Source organism: Trichomycterus rosablanca, chromosome 27 (genome assembly GCF_030014385.1).
Source record: "Trichomycterus rosablanca isolate fTriRos1 chromosome 27, fTriRos1.hap1, whole genome shotgun sequence".
Taxonomy (NCBI): Eukaryota; Metazoa; Chordata; class Actinopteri; order Siluriformes; family Trichomycteridae; genus Trichomycterus; species Trichomycterus rosablanca.
Window position 1 is genome coordinate 1,694,483 of NC_086014.1, and position 14,396 is coordinate 1,708,878.

The 14,396-nt window shown below is 44.1% G+C and overlaps 1 long non-coding RNA gene across 1 annotated transcript; it reads left to right on the top strand.

Annotated features, from left to right (window-relative positions):
• Positions 1–9,600: 9,600 nt before the first annotated feature.
• Positions 9,601–10,823, top strand: LOC134304111 (uncharacterized). The gene is made up of 3 exons (XR_010007757.1): positions 9,601–9,683; positions 9,867–9,963; positions 10,485–10,823. It is a non-coding gene; the product is annotated as an uncharacterized LOC134304111 (long non-coding RNA).
• Positions 10,824–14,396: the final 3,573 nt, after the last annotated feature.

Here is a 14,396-nt window from a genome sequence, read left to right on the forward strand (position 1 = left end):
CCTAGACCAACCTAGGGCCAAGCCCAAAACTAACTGAGACCCCAAACCAACTGAAACAAAGAGAGGAGCAAACCCCAAACCAACTGGGACCAAGACAAGACCAAGCCCCAAACCAACTGAAACCAAGAGAGGGCCACATCCCAAACCAACTGGGACCAAGACAAGGACAAGCACCAAACCAACTAAGACTAAGAGAGGGCCAAGCCCCAAACCAACCGAAACTTAGAGAGGGTCAAGGAGACCAAGAGTGGGCCAAGCCCCCAAACCAACTGAGACAAAGACAAACCCCAAACCAACTGGGACCAAGAGAGGGCCAAGCCCCAAACCAATTGGGACCAAGAGAGGGTCAAGGAGACCAAAAGAGGTCCAAGCCCCAAACCAACTGTTTCCAGAAAAGGGTCAATCCCCAAACCAACTAAGGCCAAGTGAGGGTCAAGGAGACCAAATTTTCTTGGAATACATTCATATCAGTCATAATTTATTTGTTGTAGCATCCTTTAAAGATGCGTCCACATACTTTGGCCATGTAGTGTACGTGCAACCAGGGTAAAAATTGGTAAAATTGCTATTGGCAAAGTAATTTCATCCGTTTGAAGAAGGAAGTTATTCAAACTTCAAAGGCGTCTCCCGACAACAGCGTTTAAACGTATTTATCGGGATTGGTTTGTGTCTGACAGCTTCCTTCACTTTGTTTCTGTTTGTTTTAGCCGTATATGATGCAAGGCTTCAGCAACCGTGATGGCTGATATATAATTTCAGTGTCTGTCAGTCAGATTCAAATATGCGCTGCTGTCTGCTGTCATTTTTATTGCGCAGCTCTGGCTATCACCTGCTGCCATTTCGGTCAAAATATTTTCATTCAGTGCCGGTATCGTGATGTGAGACCTTCAGAGTTCTCCAGGTTCTTGCTAGATTTCTTCTGGGCACTTCAGTTTCCTCCCAACTCCAACTCCTGCATGGATTTGCAACTGAGAACAAGAGAGGGTCAAGGAAACCAAAAGAGGTCCAAGCCCCAAACCAACTGTTTCCAGAAAAGGGTCAATCCCCAAACCAAGTGGGACCAAGAGAAGGCCCAAGCCCCAAACTAACTAAGACCAAGAGAGGGCCAAGTTCTAAACCAACTGAAACTAAGAGAGGGACAAACCCCAAACCAACTGAGACCAAGAGAGGGTCAAGGAAACCAAAAGAGGTCCAAGCCCCAAACCCCTTTAAGGGGAACTGAAAATTAGGGTAGTATGGTCATGATCTTACTCCAAACCCATGGGCAGTAATATGTAGGTGGTCTTCTCAAATGGCTTCTCATTATATTTTTGGATCAAGACTGCAGGGATTTGCTCCCATTCAGCCACAATAGAAGCTATTTGTTTTCCCATTACTAAGGCTATTGTAGCTTCAGCTGTAACTCTGTATTAGTGTGTATAGTTTTAATATAGATGTTTGCTTATGGTTCTATGCATGTCCACATACTTTCGTCTACTTTCTTTGTATACTGCAGTATAACTGAGTTATAAACTTTGTTTTGCACAGTTGTGGTTCGTGCTGCAAATAGTGCCGGATCGAAGCGAACGTCTTAATTCAACAGCGTCCCTGAAGGATATCAGCTGATCAATCTTCCCGCGGCTGCAACCTGCAGGTAAATATTCGCTTAAAAAGTTTTAACTGGATTTCGGCACGTACTCCATATTGACGAGAGCACAAAAGGATGAATCATAATTTAATCACGGGTGTGGAGTGTTTGCCGTATCGATGCGGCGGCTATCTCGCGGGAGTAAACAGCGGCTGAATAGAGCCCGCCATGTGCCCATCGGAATCCGTTTCATGATGCTTGTTTAAGGCGCGCTCTCTTTGATAGATGGTGTCCTTCACAAAATGTCACAACGTACTTAATTATGGGGATTGATTAGTTAGACATAATAAACATCGCCGCCACCGCTGTGCTCGCAGAACCAGGAGATTTTTTGCTGCTTAGTTTTAGTGCAAGTTTGGACCCTAAATTCTAAATTCACAGATTTTTAAAGAAAAGTGTCACATTTCACTGCAGTCATTAATTTACACTCATAAATTAAATTATAGAATCAATAGAAGCTACAACACACAGCACAGCCTAACTTACTAGTTGAATGTAAACCTACAACATCCAGCGACGGTCTCAAAGACCAAACCCCTCCTCTATGTCCACAGAATCAGTGTGACCCGAGTCGTGTTTTTAGCTGCTTTACACTGCAACATCTTGGACATTTTGACTAACAGATTACTAACTGAATTGCTGTAGGATTGCTAGGACGCCTCATAGTGCAGGTTATCCAGTAAACGTGAGACATTCGAACGTTCGACGCAATTTTGATGGTCGTCAATTAGGTGAGGCTTTATTTATAGTGTATACGGACAAAATATGCACAATGCAATGCTAATAAAACAGCTTTTTTCCTATCCCTCCCTATCTCTTCCCATCCCTTCCCTTCCCTTCTTATCCTTTACCTTTCTTCCCTTCCTATCCCTTCCCTTCTTATCCTTTACCTTTCTTCCCTTCCTATCCCTTACCTTCCTATTACTTCCCTTCCCTTCCCATCGCTTCCCATCGCTTCCCTTCCCTTCCATTCCTATCCCTTCTCTTCCTAACCCTTCCCTTCCTTCCCTTCCTATCCCTTCCCTTCCCGTCCTATCCCTTCCATTCCCTTCCCTTCCCATCGCTTCCCTTCCCATCCTATCCCTTCCCTTCCCATCGCTTCCCTTCCCTTCCATTTCTATCCCTTCTCTTCCTAACCCTTCCCTTCCCTTCCCATCCTATCCCTTCTCTTTCTAACCCTTCCCTTCCTTCACTTCCCTTCCCCTCCCTTCCTATCCCTCCCTTCTCTTCCTAACCCTTCCCTTCCTTTCCTATCCCTTTCTTTTCTATTTCTTCCATTCTCTTTCCTTCCTATCCCGTCCCTTCTATTCTCTTCCTTCCCTTCCTTTCCCTTTCCTTCCCTTTCTATCTCTTCCTATCCCTTCCCTTCTTATTTCTTCCTTCCCTATCCCTTTCTATCCATTTCTATCCCCTACCTTCTCTTTCTATCCCTTCCCTTCCCTATCATTTCCATTCCCTTTCTATCTTTTTTGAGATGTCTTTGACTGGTCCCTTAAACATGCAGAGTACAGGACAGTGATATAAAATAACTGCAGAAATTCTAATTCTAATTGTAATGCAAATATAAAGTAGGATGGAGTTTTTTCTCTATATAAAGCCCTGCTTTTATTATTGTACTGAAGTTCAGTTGAAACAACTATATCAGTAATATGCAATAACCTATAGAATTGTTATTATTTTAAGCTTTTCCGGTACAATGAGCGCAAGGCATAAATTCACCCCAGACCAAAACCTCTATCACATCTTTACAAAGGCTCATGCCTGCAAAATGCAATTGTCGGACCCTCTTTGTGTCCCCTTCTTTGTGTCGGTAGAATGGCGATGCCAGTGGGTAGGAGACTTTCTGACCTTTCGGAGCACTTCCTGCCTCGCGGCGACACCGTGTCGCCTTCTGCATTAACATTTCAATACATCCGGCCTACACGGACATCAGATTCTCATCCAACCTTTATACTCGCCACATCGCTCGACCCGAAAAACCTGAAGCACGTTGGCCCTCATTACCCACGCTGGTCCTTTTCCTGGCACTGATGTGAGTAATCACGCTGGGTACCTGTGTGTGCTGGCACTGCCTTCTGTCTGCCTCCCAAATTCGGTAGGTCATGAAGACAAACAAGGCACCTCTAATTACAAAGCAAAAAAGAAATGGACACACAAACACTAAAAAATATAAAACAAACAACACAGAGACCACACATCTGGTTGGACGGTAATGGAAATGAATGAGTGCCCGTTAGGTCTCTGGCAAATGAACACTGTTGACAGAACAATTAGCATTTAAAAGGGAGGCTAACCTTTGCGCAATACATCATTTTTATTGCTGCGGACGTTCGTTTCCAACAGAATTTGCTGTGCTGTTTCGCTCATTTAGCCTCTGCCACCTTATAAGAAGTGTAACAAGCGTTTATAAAGCAGGATGTGAGTGCCATGTTTTGTTTTTGTTGCTTTTAATTGCAGCAGGACAATTCAATTTACATTATAGCATGGTACCTTGAAACTCGATGTCAGTTGGTTCTGGGAGTGGCGTCGAGTTTAAAAGACGTTGAGTTTTAAGGTATTTTGTCCCATAAGGATGTTTGGGAAACCTGTTAATGCGTCCCATGGTCCTGTGGAGCTTCATATATTTGCAATATATTATATTATATACAATACAATAAGACCTGCTCTTCATTGTTTCTTTACGCTTCTTAATGGTGGAGATGCTTGATCTTGGAATACCGTATTCCGCTCAGTACTGGCGCATTCACATGAGAAATGACAAAATAGCTTTTGCTGTTCTTTTCTATGGAGTGTGACTGCGCACGAAGCTTAACGTGACTTATTGTACTATACGTCGAGTTTAAGGGTACAAATTTCTCAACGAAGGGCGTCCAATAGTGGCAGCTTGGCAGTGGACGGGCTTGAACCAGCAACCTCATGTTAATAGTCCAGTACCTTAACTGTGGAGCTACTGCAGTCCTTTGTCGACACTAGGAAAGTTAGGTTAGGTAACATTAGGTCCATGTTGTAGGAAAAATAACAGCCTGTTAGAGGAAAATACCCTTTCCGATTACACCAACCTTTACTTACCAAGGGTGTTAAATGGGGTTCAGGTCAGCCCAAAGAATTGTGAGCCACGCCCTTACGTTCATCTCTGCCTGACCTTACAAACGTTCTAATAATTTAATGGGCGCAAATTCCTACAGACAGAAAGAGTCACTGCTGATACAGCCGTAAATAATGGGTGGTTATGGTTAACGCCTGCGGTTTTGAGATGGGATGTCCACTTACGTACAGTGTATCACAAAAGTGAGTACACCCCTCACATTTCTGCAATTATTTCATTATAACTTTTCATTGGACAACACTATAGACATGAAACTTGGATATAACTTAGAGTAGTCAGTGTACAGCTTGTATAGCAGTGTAGATTTACTGTCTTCTGAAAATAACTCAACACACAGCCATTAATGTCTAAATAGCTGGCAACATAAGTGAGTACACCCCACAGTGAACATGTCCAAACTGTGCCCAAATGTGTCGTCGTCCCTCCCTGGTGTCATGTGTCAAGGTCCCAGGTGTAAATGGGGAGCAGGGCTGTTAAATTTGGTGTTTTGGGTACAATTCTCTCATACTGGCCACTGGATATTCAACATGGCACCTCATGGCAAAGAACTCTCTGAGGATGTGAGAAATAGAATTGTTGCTCTCCACAAAGATGGCCTAGGCTATAAGAAGATTGCTAACACCCTGAAACTGAGCTACAGCATGGTGGCCAAGGTCATACAGCGGTTTTCCAGGACAGGTTCCACTCGGAACAGGCTTCGCCAGGGTCGACCAAAGAATTTGAGTCCACGTGTTCGGCGTCATATCCAGAGGTTGGCTGTAAAAAATAGACACATGAGTGCTGCCAGCATTGCTGCAGAGGTTGAAGACGTGGGAGGTCAGCCTGTCAGTGCTCAGACCATACGCCGCACACTGCATCAACTCGGTCTGCATGGTCGTCATCCCAGAAGGAAGCTGACGCACAAGAAAGCCAGCAAACAGTTTGCTGAAGACAAGCAGTCCAAGAACATGGATTACTGGAATGCCCTGTGGTCTGACGAGACCAAGATAAACTTGTTTGGCTCAGATGGTGTCCAGCATGTGTGGCAGCGCCCTGGTGAGAAGTACCAACACAACTGTATCTTGCCTACAGTCAAGCATGGTGGTGGTAGCATCATGGTCTTGGGCTGCATGAGTGTTGTTGGCACTGGGGAGCTGCAGTTCATTGAGGGAAACATGAATTCCAACATGTACTGTGACATTCTGAAACAGAGCATGATCCCCTCCCTTCGAAAACTGGGCCTCATGGCAGTTTTCCAACAGGATAACGACCCCAAACACACCTCCAAGATGACAACTGCCTTGCTGAGGAAGCTGAAGGTAAAGGTGATGGACTAAACCCAATTGAGCACCTGTGGCGCATCCTCAAGTGGAAGGTGGAGGAGTTCAAGGTGTCTAACATCCACCAGCTCCGTGATGTCATCATGGAGGAGTGGAAGAGGATTCCAGTAGCAACCTGTGCAGCTCTGGTGAATTCCATGCCCAGGAGGGTTAAGGCAGTGCTGGATAATAATGGTGGTCACACAAAATATTGACACTTTGGGCACAATTTGGACATGTTCACTGTGGGGTGTACTCACTTATGTTGCAGCTATTTAGACATTAATGGCTGTGTGTTGAGTTATTTTCAGAAGACAGTAAATCTACACTGCTATACAAGTTGTACACTGACTACTCTAAGTTATATCCAAGTTTTAGTTCTATAGTGTTGTCCCATGAAAAGATATAATAAAATATTTGCAGAAATGTGAGGGGTGTACTCACTTTTGTGATACACTGTAGGTCCACATACATTCAGTCGTAAGGTGTATTTGTCCTGCCTGTGTACACGGCCTCCTGACTCCTTACCCAAACCCTCCACAAATCCCTTTAGTCTTTTCTTTCCTTCACTGTACAAACACCGAGTGTGATGACAAGGGTGTTAACGTTTTTTCTTTCTCCCTCTCTCACTGTATGCTTGATGTACCCGACCACACATCCCAGACCTGAAACCCTCCCTCTCTTTTAAACAATATAGATTTTCTCTTCTGGTGAAAGGTCTAGTCGTCTGTTCTAGAGTACGATTTGACAGTACAGACTCGTATGATGTCTTATTTCTGAAGACAGCGGGACTCTCTGCGAGTTCAGATCCGCTGCTGTGTGCACACGACTGCTGAGAGAACACTAACTACTTCAAAAAGGGAGTTTTGTTGCTTCTCTGTGCTTATGTTGTTTTATTTTTGAGTTTGCATGACCTGCATTATTTTCCACAGTAGTTTCCAGATCTAAACTCTGAGTCAAATCAATGCATTCAAGCTAGCCCTTGTTTCTACACTCACTGTCCATGTTATCAGCTCCACTTACCATATAGAAGCACTTTGTAGTTCTACAACTACTGACTGTAGTCCATCTGTTTCTCTGCATGCTTTGTTAGCCCCGTTTCATGCTGTTCTTCAATGGTCAGGACCCCCACAGAGCAGGTATTATTTAGGTGGTGGATGATTCTCAGCACTGCAGTGACACTGACATGGTGCTGGTGTGTTAGTGTGTGTTGTGCTGGTATGAGTGGATCAGACACAGCAGCGCTACTGGAGTTTTTAAACACCTCACTGTCACTGCTGGACTGAGAATAGTCCACCAACCAAAAATATCCAGCCAACAGCGCCCCGTGGGCAGCGTCCTGTGACCACCGATGAAGGTCTAGAAGATGACCGACTCAAACAGCAGCAATAGATGAGCGATCGTCTCTGACCTTACATCTACAAGCTGGACCGACTAGGTAGGAGTGTCTAATAGAGTGGACGGTGAGTGGACACGGTGTTTAAAAACTCCAGCAGCGCTGCTGTGTCTGATCCACTCATACCAGCACAACACACACTAACACACCACCACCATGTCAGTGTCACTGCAGTGCTGAGAATCATCCACCACCTAAATAATACCTGCTCTGTGGTGGTCCTGACCATTGAAGAACAGCATGAAAGGGGGCTAACAAAGCTTGCAGAGAAACAGATGGACAACAGTCAGTAATTGTAGAACTACAAAGTGGAATGCAGTGCCAGACAGAAGCTCATATTCTACCACTTGGCTCACTTTCAAATAGATTTTAATCTTTAGCTCTCTCTCCTTCATATATATATCCTCTCATATGGGGTAAGCGTCCATCCAAGAGATCTTCCCACCAATCTCACTGGTCCAGCGACCACCAAAATGGACTTCATGCCTCCAGACTACATCTCTGCCAAAATATGTACCCACTCAGACATAAAACGTTATAAACCCAAAGTATTCGGACCATTTTCCTCTTCCCCTCTCTTTAAGCGCACACGCTATAATAAGTTAATACGGCTCGGATAAATCCAGCTACTCTAAAGCTGTCCCCTTTTTTTCTGTGTTTAATTTCACACCTATTCGCACAGCAGAATTACATTTTGCTTATCAAATATAGCCTGTAAATATCAGGTCCATCTTCTGAACGGTTCAGGATACCGGACCGTAAACGTGTCAGTAAGGCAACTATATATAAACCGACAGGTTATTAATCAACGCCTGCTTTAGTTGTGGAAATACACTGGGTTTTTTTTTGGTGTGGTGTAATAATCAGACTGGCATACAGCAGTCATAAAAAGCCATTACAGGATATGTATTTTTTAATTCCTTTTTTTCCCCTCCCGGTATAGTCATATCCGATTCCCAAACTGTAGCTTCCTCATCCGCTGCAGCCCGCCAACCTGACCGCATTCTATCACGCGCCTCCTCTGACCGCATGAAGTCACAGATAGCTTCTTTTCCCCTGCCAGAGACACGTCTGCAGAAAGAACAGTATCACGAATGGATCGCTTCTTTTCCCCTGCAAGGGGCAGGTCCTCAGAGAGAGCAGTATCACGTATGAATCGCTCCTCTCCCCTCCACAGAAAGAGCAGTATCACGTATGGATTGCTTCTTTGCCCCTGCCGGAGACGGGTCCTCAGACAGAGCAGTATCAAGTATGGATCGCTTCTTTTCCCCTGCAAGGGACGGGTTCTCAGAGAAAGCAGTATCACATATGGATTGCTTCTTTTCCCCTGCCAGAGACAGGCTCTCAGTGAGAGCAGTACCACATATGTAGAGTTACTCACTGCTGTCTGTGAATTTACCGTCTCCTGTGTGGGTGCCTCGGCCAGCCAGCAGATTCTGCGATTGCAACAATATTGAGAATCCCATTTGACCATCCACCCCAATGACACAGCCAACAGTGTCTGTGTGGACGCCTAGCCGGTCAATAGCCCATCTCGAGACCAGACAGTCCTTGCCACAGTGGCGCATTTTAATTTTAGATAATGAGGACTATTTTAGTCGTTTATTATGTTTTCAGGTTTAAGTTTTAGACGTGATGCGGTACAACAGTGCATTTCATGACATTTATTTTGTTCATTCTATTTATTTTTATTATAAAAGGAAGAATAAAGGAAGCGTTCAGGTGTGCAGGATGAAGGTCGGGTGTCGTCGGGAGTTGAAACAGACGCGAGCTTGTTTGAGATGTATCAGCGCGTGACGGGATCGGCGCCCCTGACTGTGTAGAAATGAACACTCGTGCTTTTCTATCTTAGGTTGTTTGCAGTCGAGCGTCTCTGTGAGGATCCGCGGCGGCGGTGCTGAGGAGAAAGCGCACGAGCTGCAGGAGATCTTCCGCTTCCCGTCGACAAAGTTATGAACTTGTCAGGGTGACTGAATTAGAAGACGCCGGGTGAATGCAATATTTATAATTCTCCCAGCATCAGCGCCGCCACTAACAATGTATAATGGATCGAATGTCTTTGTTAAACGTAGAGCTCGCCCGCGGCCTGCTTCCTACTCACTCTCCAACAAACGTTGCTAAAATAAACCAGACTGGTCACACGCTCCATCGCCGCATGTTTGTGCCCGTTTCTGCGCCAGTTCTGAGGTTTTTTTCCGAGCCTGAAGTGGATTTCCATCTTCAAAGAGAAGCCAAAGTTGTTTTGACGGGCGCCAGGTTTGCATTCCTCCATCCTTTGTTATACTAATCATCCCGTGGGCAAACAGCACAGATAACAAAGGCTCGAACAACACGCTGTTATCTGGAAAGAAAACGTGAAATAGATATTCCCAATGCGCATAATTTCCTCCTGTTCTCATTTCTCTCTCCACCTTCTTCTTTTCTCTCTCTCATACACAGGCAATGAAGAGCTGGAGTGGATGAGAGAGAATACAAGTGGTTACGGTTCTTCTACAGCATGATTAATGGTCTCCATGTCCCACCAAAAACAACACTGGTAAAAGAATATCATATTTTCTGCCGCTGCCTTTTACTTCAGGACATTTTTGACTGTATGAATGAGGTTTTTATGATCAAATTAACTGTTTATACGCTTACAAATTGATCAGGCTTTGTTTGGATGTATGTGGACACCATGGATTCTCATAGAGTTCAGGAATTCGCATAGTACAGGCCGTCAAGACACCACTGGGATGAATTGGAACTTGACTGTGAGCCAGTCCAACATTGATGATTTTATTAAAAATCATACTGGTATCTTCTCCTAATATTCATACTGGTATCTCCTTTCAGTATAGTAGTTGTGTACTGGGTCTGTCAGGTCTGGGTCTGCCGGAGGTAACCCACACAGACTCGGGGAGAACATGCAAACTCCACACAGAAGGATCCGGACCGCTCCACCTTGAAGTCAAACCGAGCCACGGTGCCGCCTGATTGGCTATGTCTGATTGGTTGGGGGGTCGAGGCTCCACGATGGATTGTTGTCCTTTCTGAGTTGTTTTAACACATTGTGCCCAGTGATCCCGGGGGAGCCGGACCCACCATGGCCCTGACCAGGATGAAGATGCAGAAGCACACCAGTGTCGAGATTCTGAACTCCTCGGTTCGAAACTTGGTGTTGGCACCGGTCGGCTGGGCGCCATCTAACAGGCATAATCGGCAGTGCCTGCAGGGAGGGATGACCGGAATATGTGGGTGTGGTCTTCAAACGCTGTGTAAGGACCCTGATTGGTGGATAGAGGCGCCTGTGCAGAGTGCATGGGTGGAAAAGGTTTCCAGTCGGAGGAGGCGTGAGCAGCAATATACCCACCTCGACTGCAAAAAATCAGGGATCCACCAGCAGTGGAAGACAAGTTGGCGACAAAAACGCAAAAAAATAAACCAATGAAATTTAAATTTCTGTCATATTTTTATCCAGTTTAAAAGTGGCTGTAAAACATATTTTAAGAGTGATGAAGCGTGCAGCAGAAAAGACATTCCAGAGGTTATTTTCGAGCTCGTTGCAGACGTGACCCGGCCTTTCGCGACGTCCGTGCCTCCGGGTCCTTCTCCACACATGAGGGCAAAATAAGTAGAGCTTTCAGCCCGTGAGTCTCCTGCACTGCAGAGTATTTTTTTATTTATCGTCTCTTGAGATGGCAGGATGTCAAAAGGGTTTCGGATGAAGGTTCTTCGAGGAGCCGCATGATGGAGGAGTTTTAGACCAGACGTTCCGGGTCCGGGGAGGTCAGGCGGAGATAAGCGCTGACTTCCTGTCCCCAGACGTCCCTCCCAGAACAGCATATGCCCTTTCGGTGCCTCCCTCGGGGGGTGGAGGTCTGTTATTTAGCTCACACTTTCTCCCTGATGAGCAGAGATGGTGGGCAGACACACACCAGCAGTCAGATTTGTGGTCAGAGCTCCAGAGTTTTATCCAGCACTGTTGCTGAGAACCACATCCTGAGAGAAGACACGAATCTAAGTCAAGGTCCACAAATCTGAATCATTAAAAAGGAATTATTAACAACTAACATAAGTTCTAATGCTTTGTTTTCTTGCAGGTGTGAGCATCATTTGTTTAATATGCATTTTTCCTTTTATTTAATTAGTATTTTATTTAGTTTCTCTATTTATTTATGCATTTTCTCTCGATTTAGCATAGCCAATAAGTCTCCCGCTACTGGCGATCCCTGATTGCATTTGTGGAGAGTATAATCGCCTGCTCCACGCCCCCTCCAACACGTGCACACAGTAACACCCTGGCCGGGGCGCCAGTCCATTGCAGGGCAGACACACACACACACACACACACATACACACACACACATTCACATATAGGGCAATTCAATCTCCAATTAACCTGACTGCATGTTTTTGGACTGTGGGAGGAAACCGGAGCTCCCGGAGGAAACCCACGCAGACACGGGGAGAACATGCAAACTCAGCACAGAAAGGACCCGGACGGCCCCGCCTGGGGATCGAACCCACGACCTTCTTGCTGTAAGGCGACAGTGCCTCCACACTCGTCCATCGAAACCTTAATAAACACGTATGAACATGCCACTCAGATATTAAGCTTAATAAATTAATATTCAGTCAATAAAATGGTTGAATATTATGGTGACATGACGCGCCTAGTATCACGATAATATCGAAACCTGTGATTAATTGCTGGCAGTCCTCGTGATCTGCTGATTAAACGCTGGCTGACAGCTTTTTCGGTATTCATTTACTTTGCTCTTTTTAATTAAAATGATTTTATTCTTGTTGATCTTCTTCGAGACCTTAGGAAAATAAATGAATAAAAGACAGAGAGTCCTTTAGACGAACAAAAAGAGAAATGCGTCCTCCATTTAATTCTCTGCGGCTTTATTCTTCATGGGTCTCAAGGTTGTCAACACGCGCTATACTTCTTCCACCGCCGCCTTTGTTTTGCGAGGATAAATCTTTCACATTTTGACTTTATTGAGTTTGCCGGCGTGAGTTGTAGTCCTCCAAGGTCTCTCCTCTCGCGGCTCGGCTTCCCAGAAACACAGGTGTCTACAGTCGGCTACAGCCACGGCTGTCATCTCGATATGATGAAAGGACTCAGAACGGATAATTGGCAGTAAAAAAAATGTGGAAAAAAGAGCGACGCCAGGCCGCTCCAGCTCTCCATCCAATATCACAGAGAGCCACACGTTGCTTATGGGACTTTACACGGGAATTAATCTGGCCTGTGCCTCTCGGATGATTTAGTTCACCGCTGCTTTGTTCTTTGTAGAATAAACCTGCAGGAAGATGCCAGCCATGCTCGGGTGTTTGTCAGTTTATGGGTTTTGCTGCATTACCTAGATGCCTCGTAAACTATACATGGAAGGTGTAAATCAGAACAGCTTCTGAGGAGAAGTGGCTTCTGTTTAACAGGCTACCCACTAAGCCACCGTGCCGTCCGCTTGATAGACGTCTATTTCTAAAACCACAGGCATAATTAAGCATTCTCCTTCTGAGGAGGCTTTATACTCATTTTTAATGTGTCTATGGGAACTTAGTAAATTCAAGTTGTTGAGTTTCTGCTGTTGAAGTGTATGTTTGTATTTGTGGATAAAACAAACTTAAAGCCCTTGATGGATGATCTCTGCACTATAAACCCTTGACATTAAAAACCAGTAGCCGTTCCTACAGAAAAGCACTTAATTACGAGCATAAATGTGTTCTAATCATTTTATAAACTGTTGTATATCCATTAAAATTATGTAGATTTAAAATGTGTCCTTGCAGGCAGTAAAACATCACCATGTTTAGAAGTACATCTATTTTAATATTAAATGCATTTATAGTATTTCCCAAGGTTTCCTGTCCTGTCCTGCATCACATCCACTTATTAATGGCACTTTAATTAAATGCACTTCAAATTGCACATCTTTTTAATTATGAATAAATGAATTTTAGGCTTTTGAAAGCAATTGTGAAAGCTCACAAGCTCCCAGTTCTATAATATATAGTCATCATCTCCATTTGTAGGTTCACCTTTCAACCCTGATTAGGTAATATCAGTATATATCCTAATCATTTATATTTATATATTGATATGTAATATGTTGTGATGTTTATAATAGCCCACGTTACTGGATCAATACAGTTCTTTGTATCTCTGTTTCTTGTAAGCTTTATAATACACTTAGCCAATAGGATAAACCCCAAATGACTTCAGTTTGACTTTAGTGCACTACATAGTGAAATTAGGCCAAAAGTGTTGTACCTTATGTAGTGCACAGACCTGCCATACTTGGATTCACTAAGTTATAGACACTGCATAAAGCTATAAAGTGGAAAAAATAAAGAAATAATATTATCTCTTAATCATGGCACCTGTTAGTGGGGGGGGATATATTACGCAGCAAGTGAACATTTCATCCTCACAGTTGATGTTAGAAGCAGGAAAAATTGGCGAGCTGCAGTGTTCCCAGTCTGCAGTGGTCAGTATCTATCAAAAGTGGTCCAAGGAAGGAACAGTGGTAAACCGTTGCAGAAGTTGCAGAACTGTTTTGGCAGCAAAAGGGGGACCAACACAATATTAGAAAGGTGGTCATAATGTTATGCCTGATCGGTGTAGATGCCTTAACTGAAGTGTAGTTGTAGTTCAGTCTTTCATAGTATCAAAAGCTCCTAAATTGATTTATAGTCCACTTTATTGATGTAACCCTGTAATAATTGTGTTGATGCTTTGTTTTTTTTTTCCTAGTCATAAAATCCTACTACCCAGTTACACAAATTCATATAGACACATTAAAAATTAGTATAAAGCCTCCTCAGAGGGAGAATGCTTAATTATGCCTGTGGTATTAGAAATAGACGTCTATCAAGCTCTTATTCCCTGAAATGTAAAGAAATAGAGGCTTTTTGGTTTCTTTGATGGCTTTCCTCAACATAATGACACTTAATACTAGTATTACCTCCATATTTCAAGTA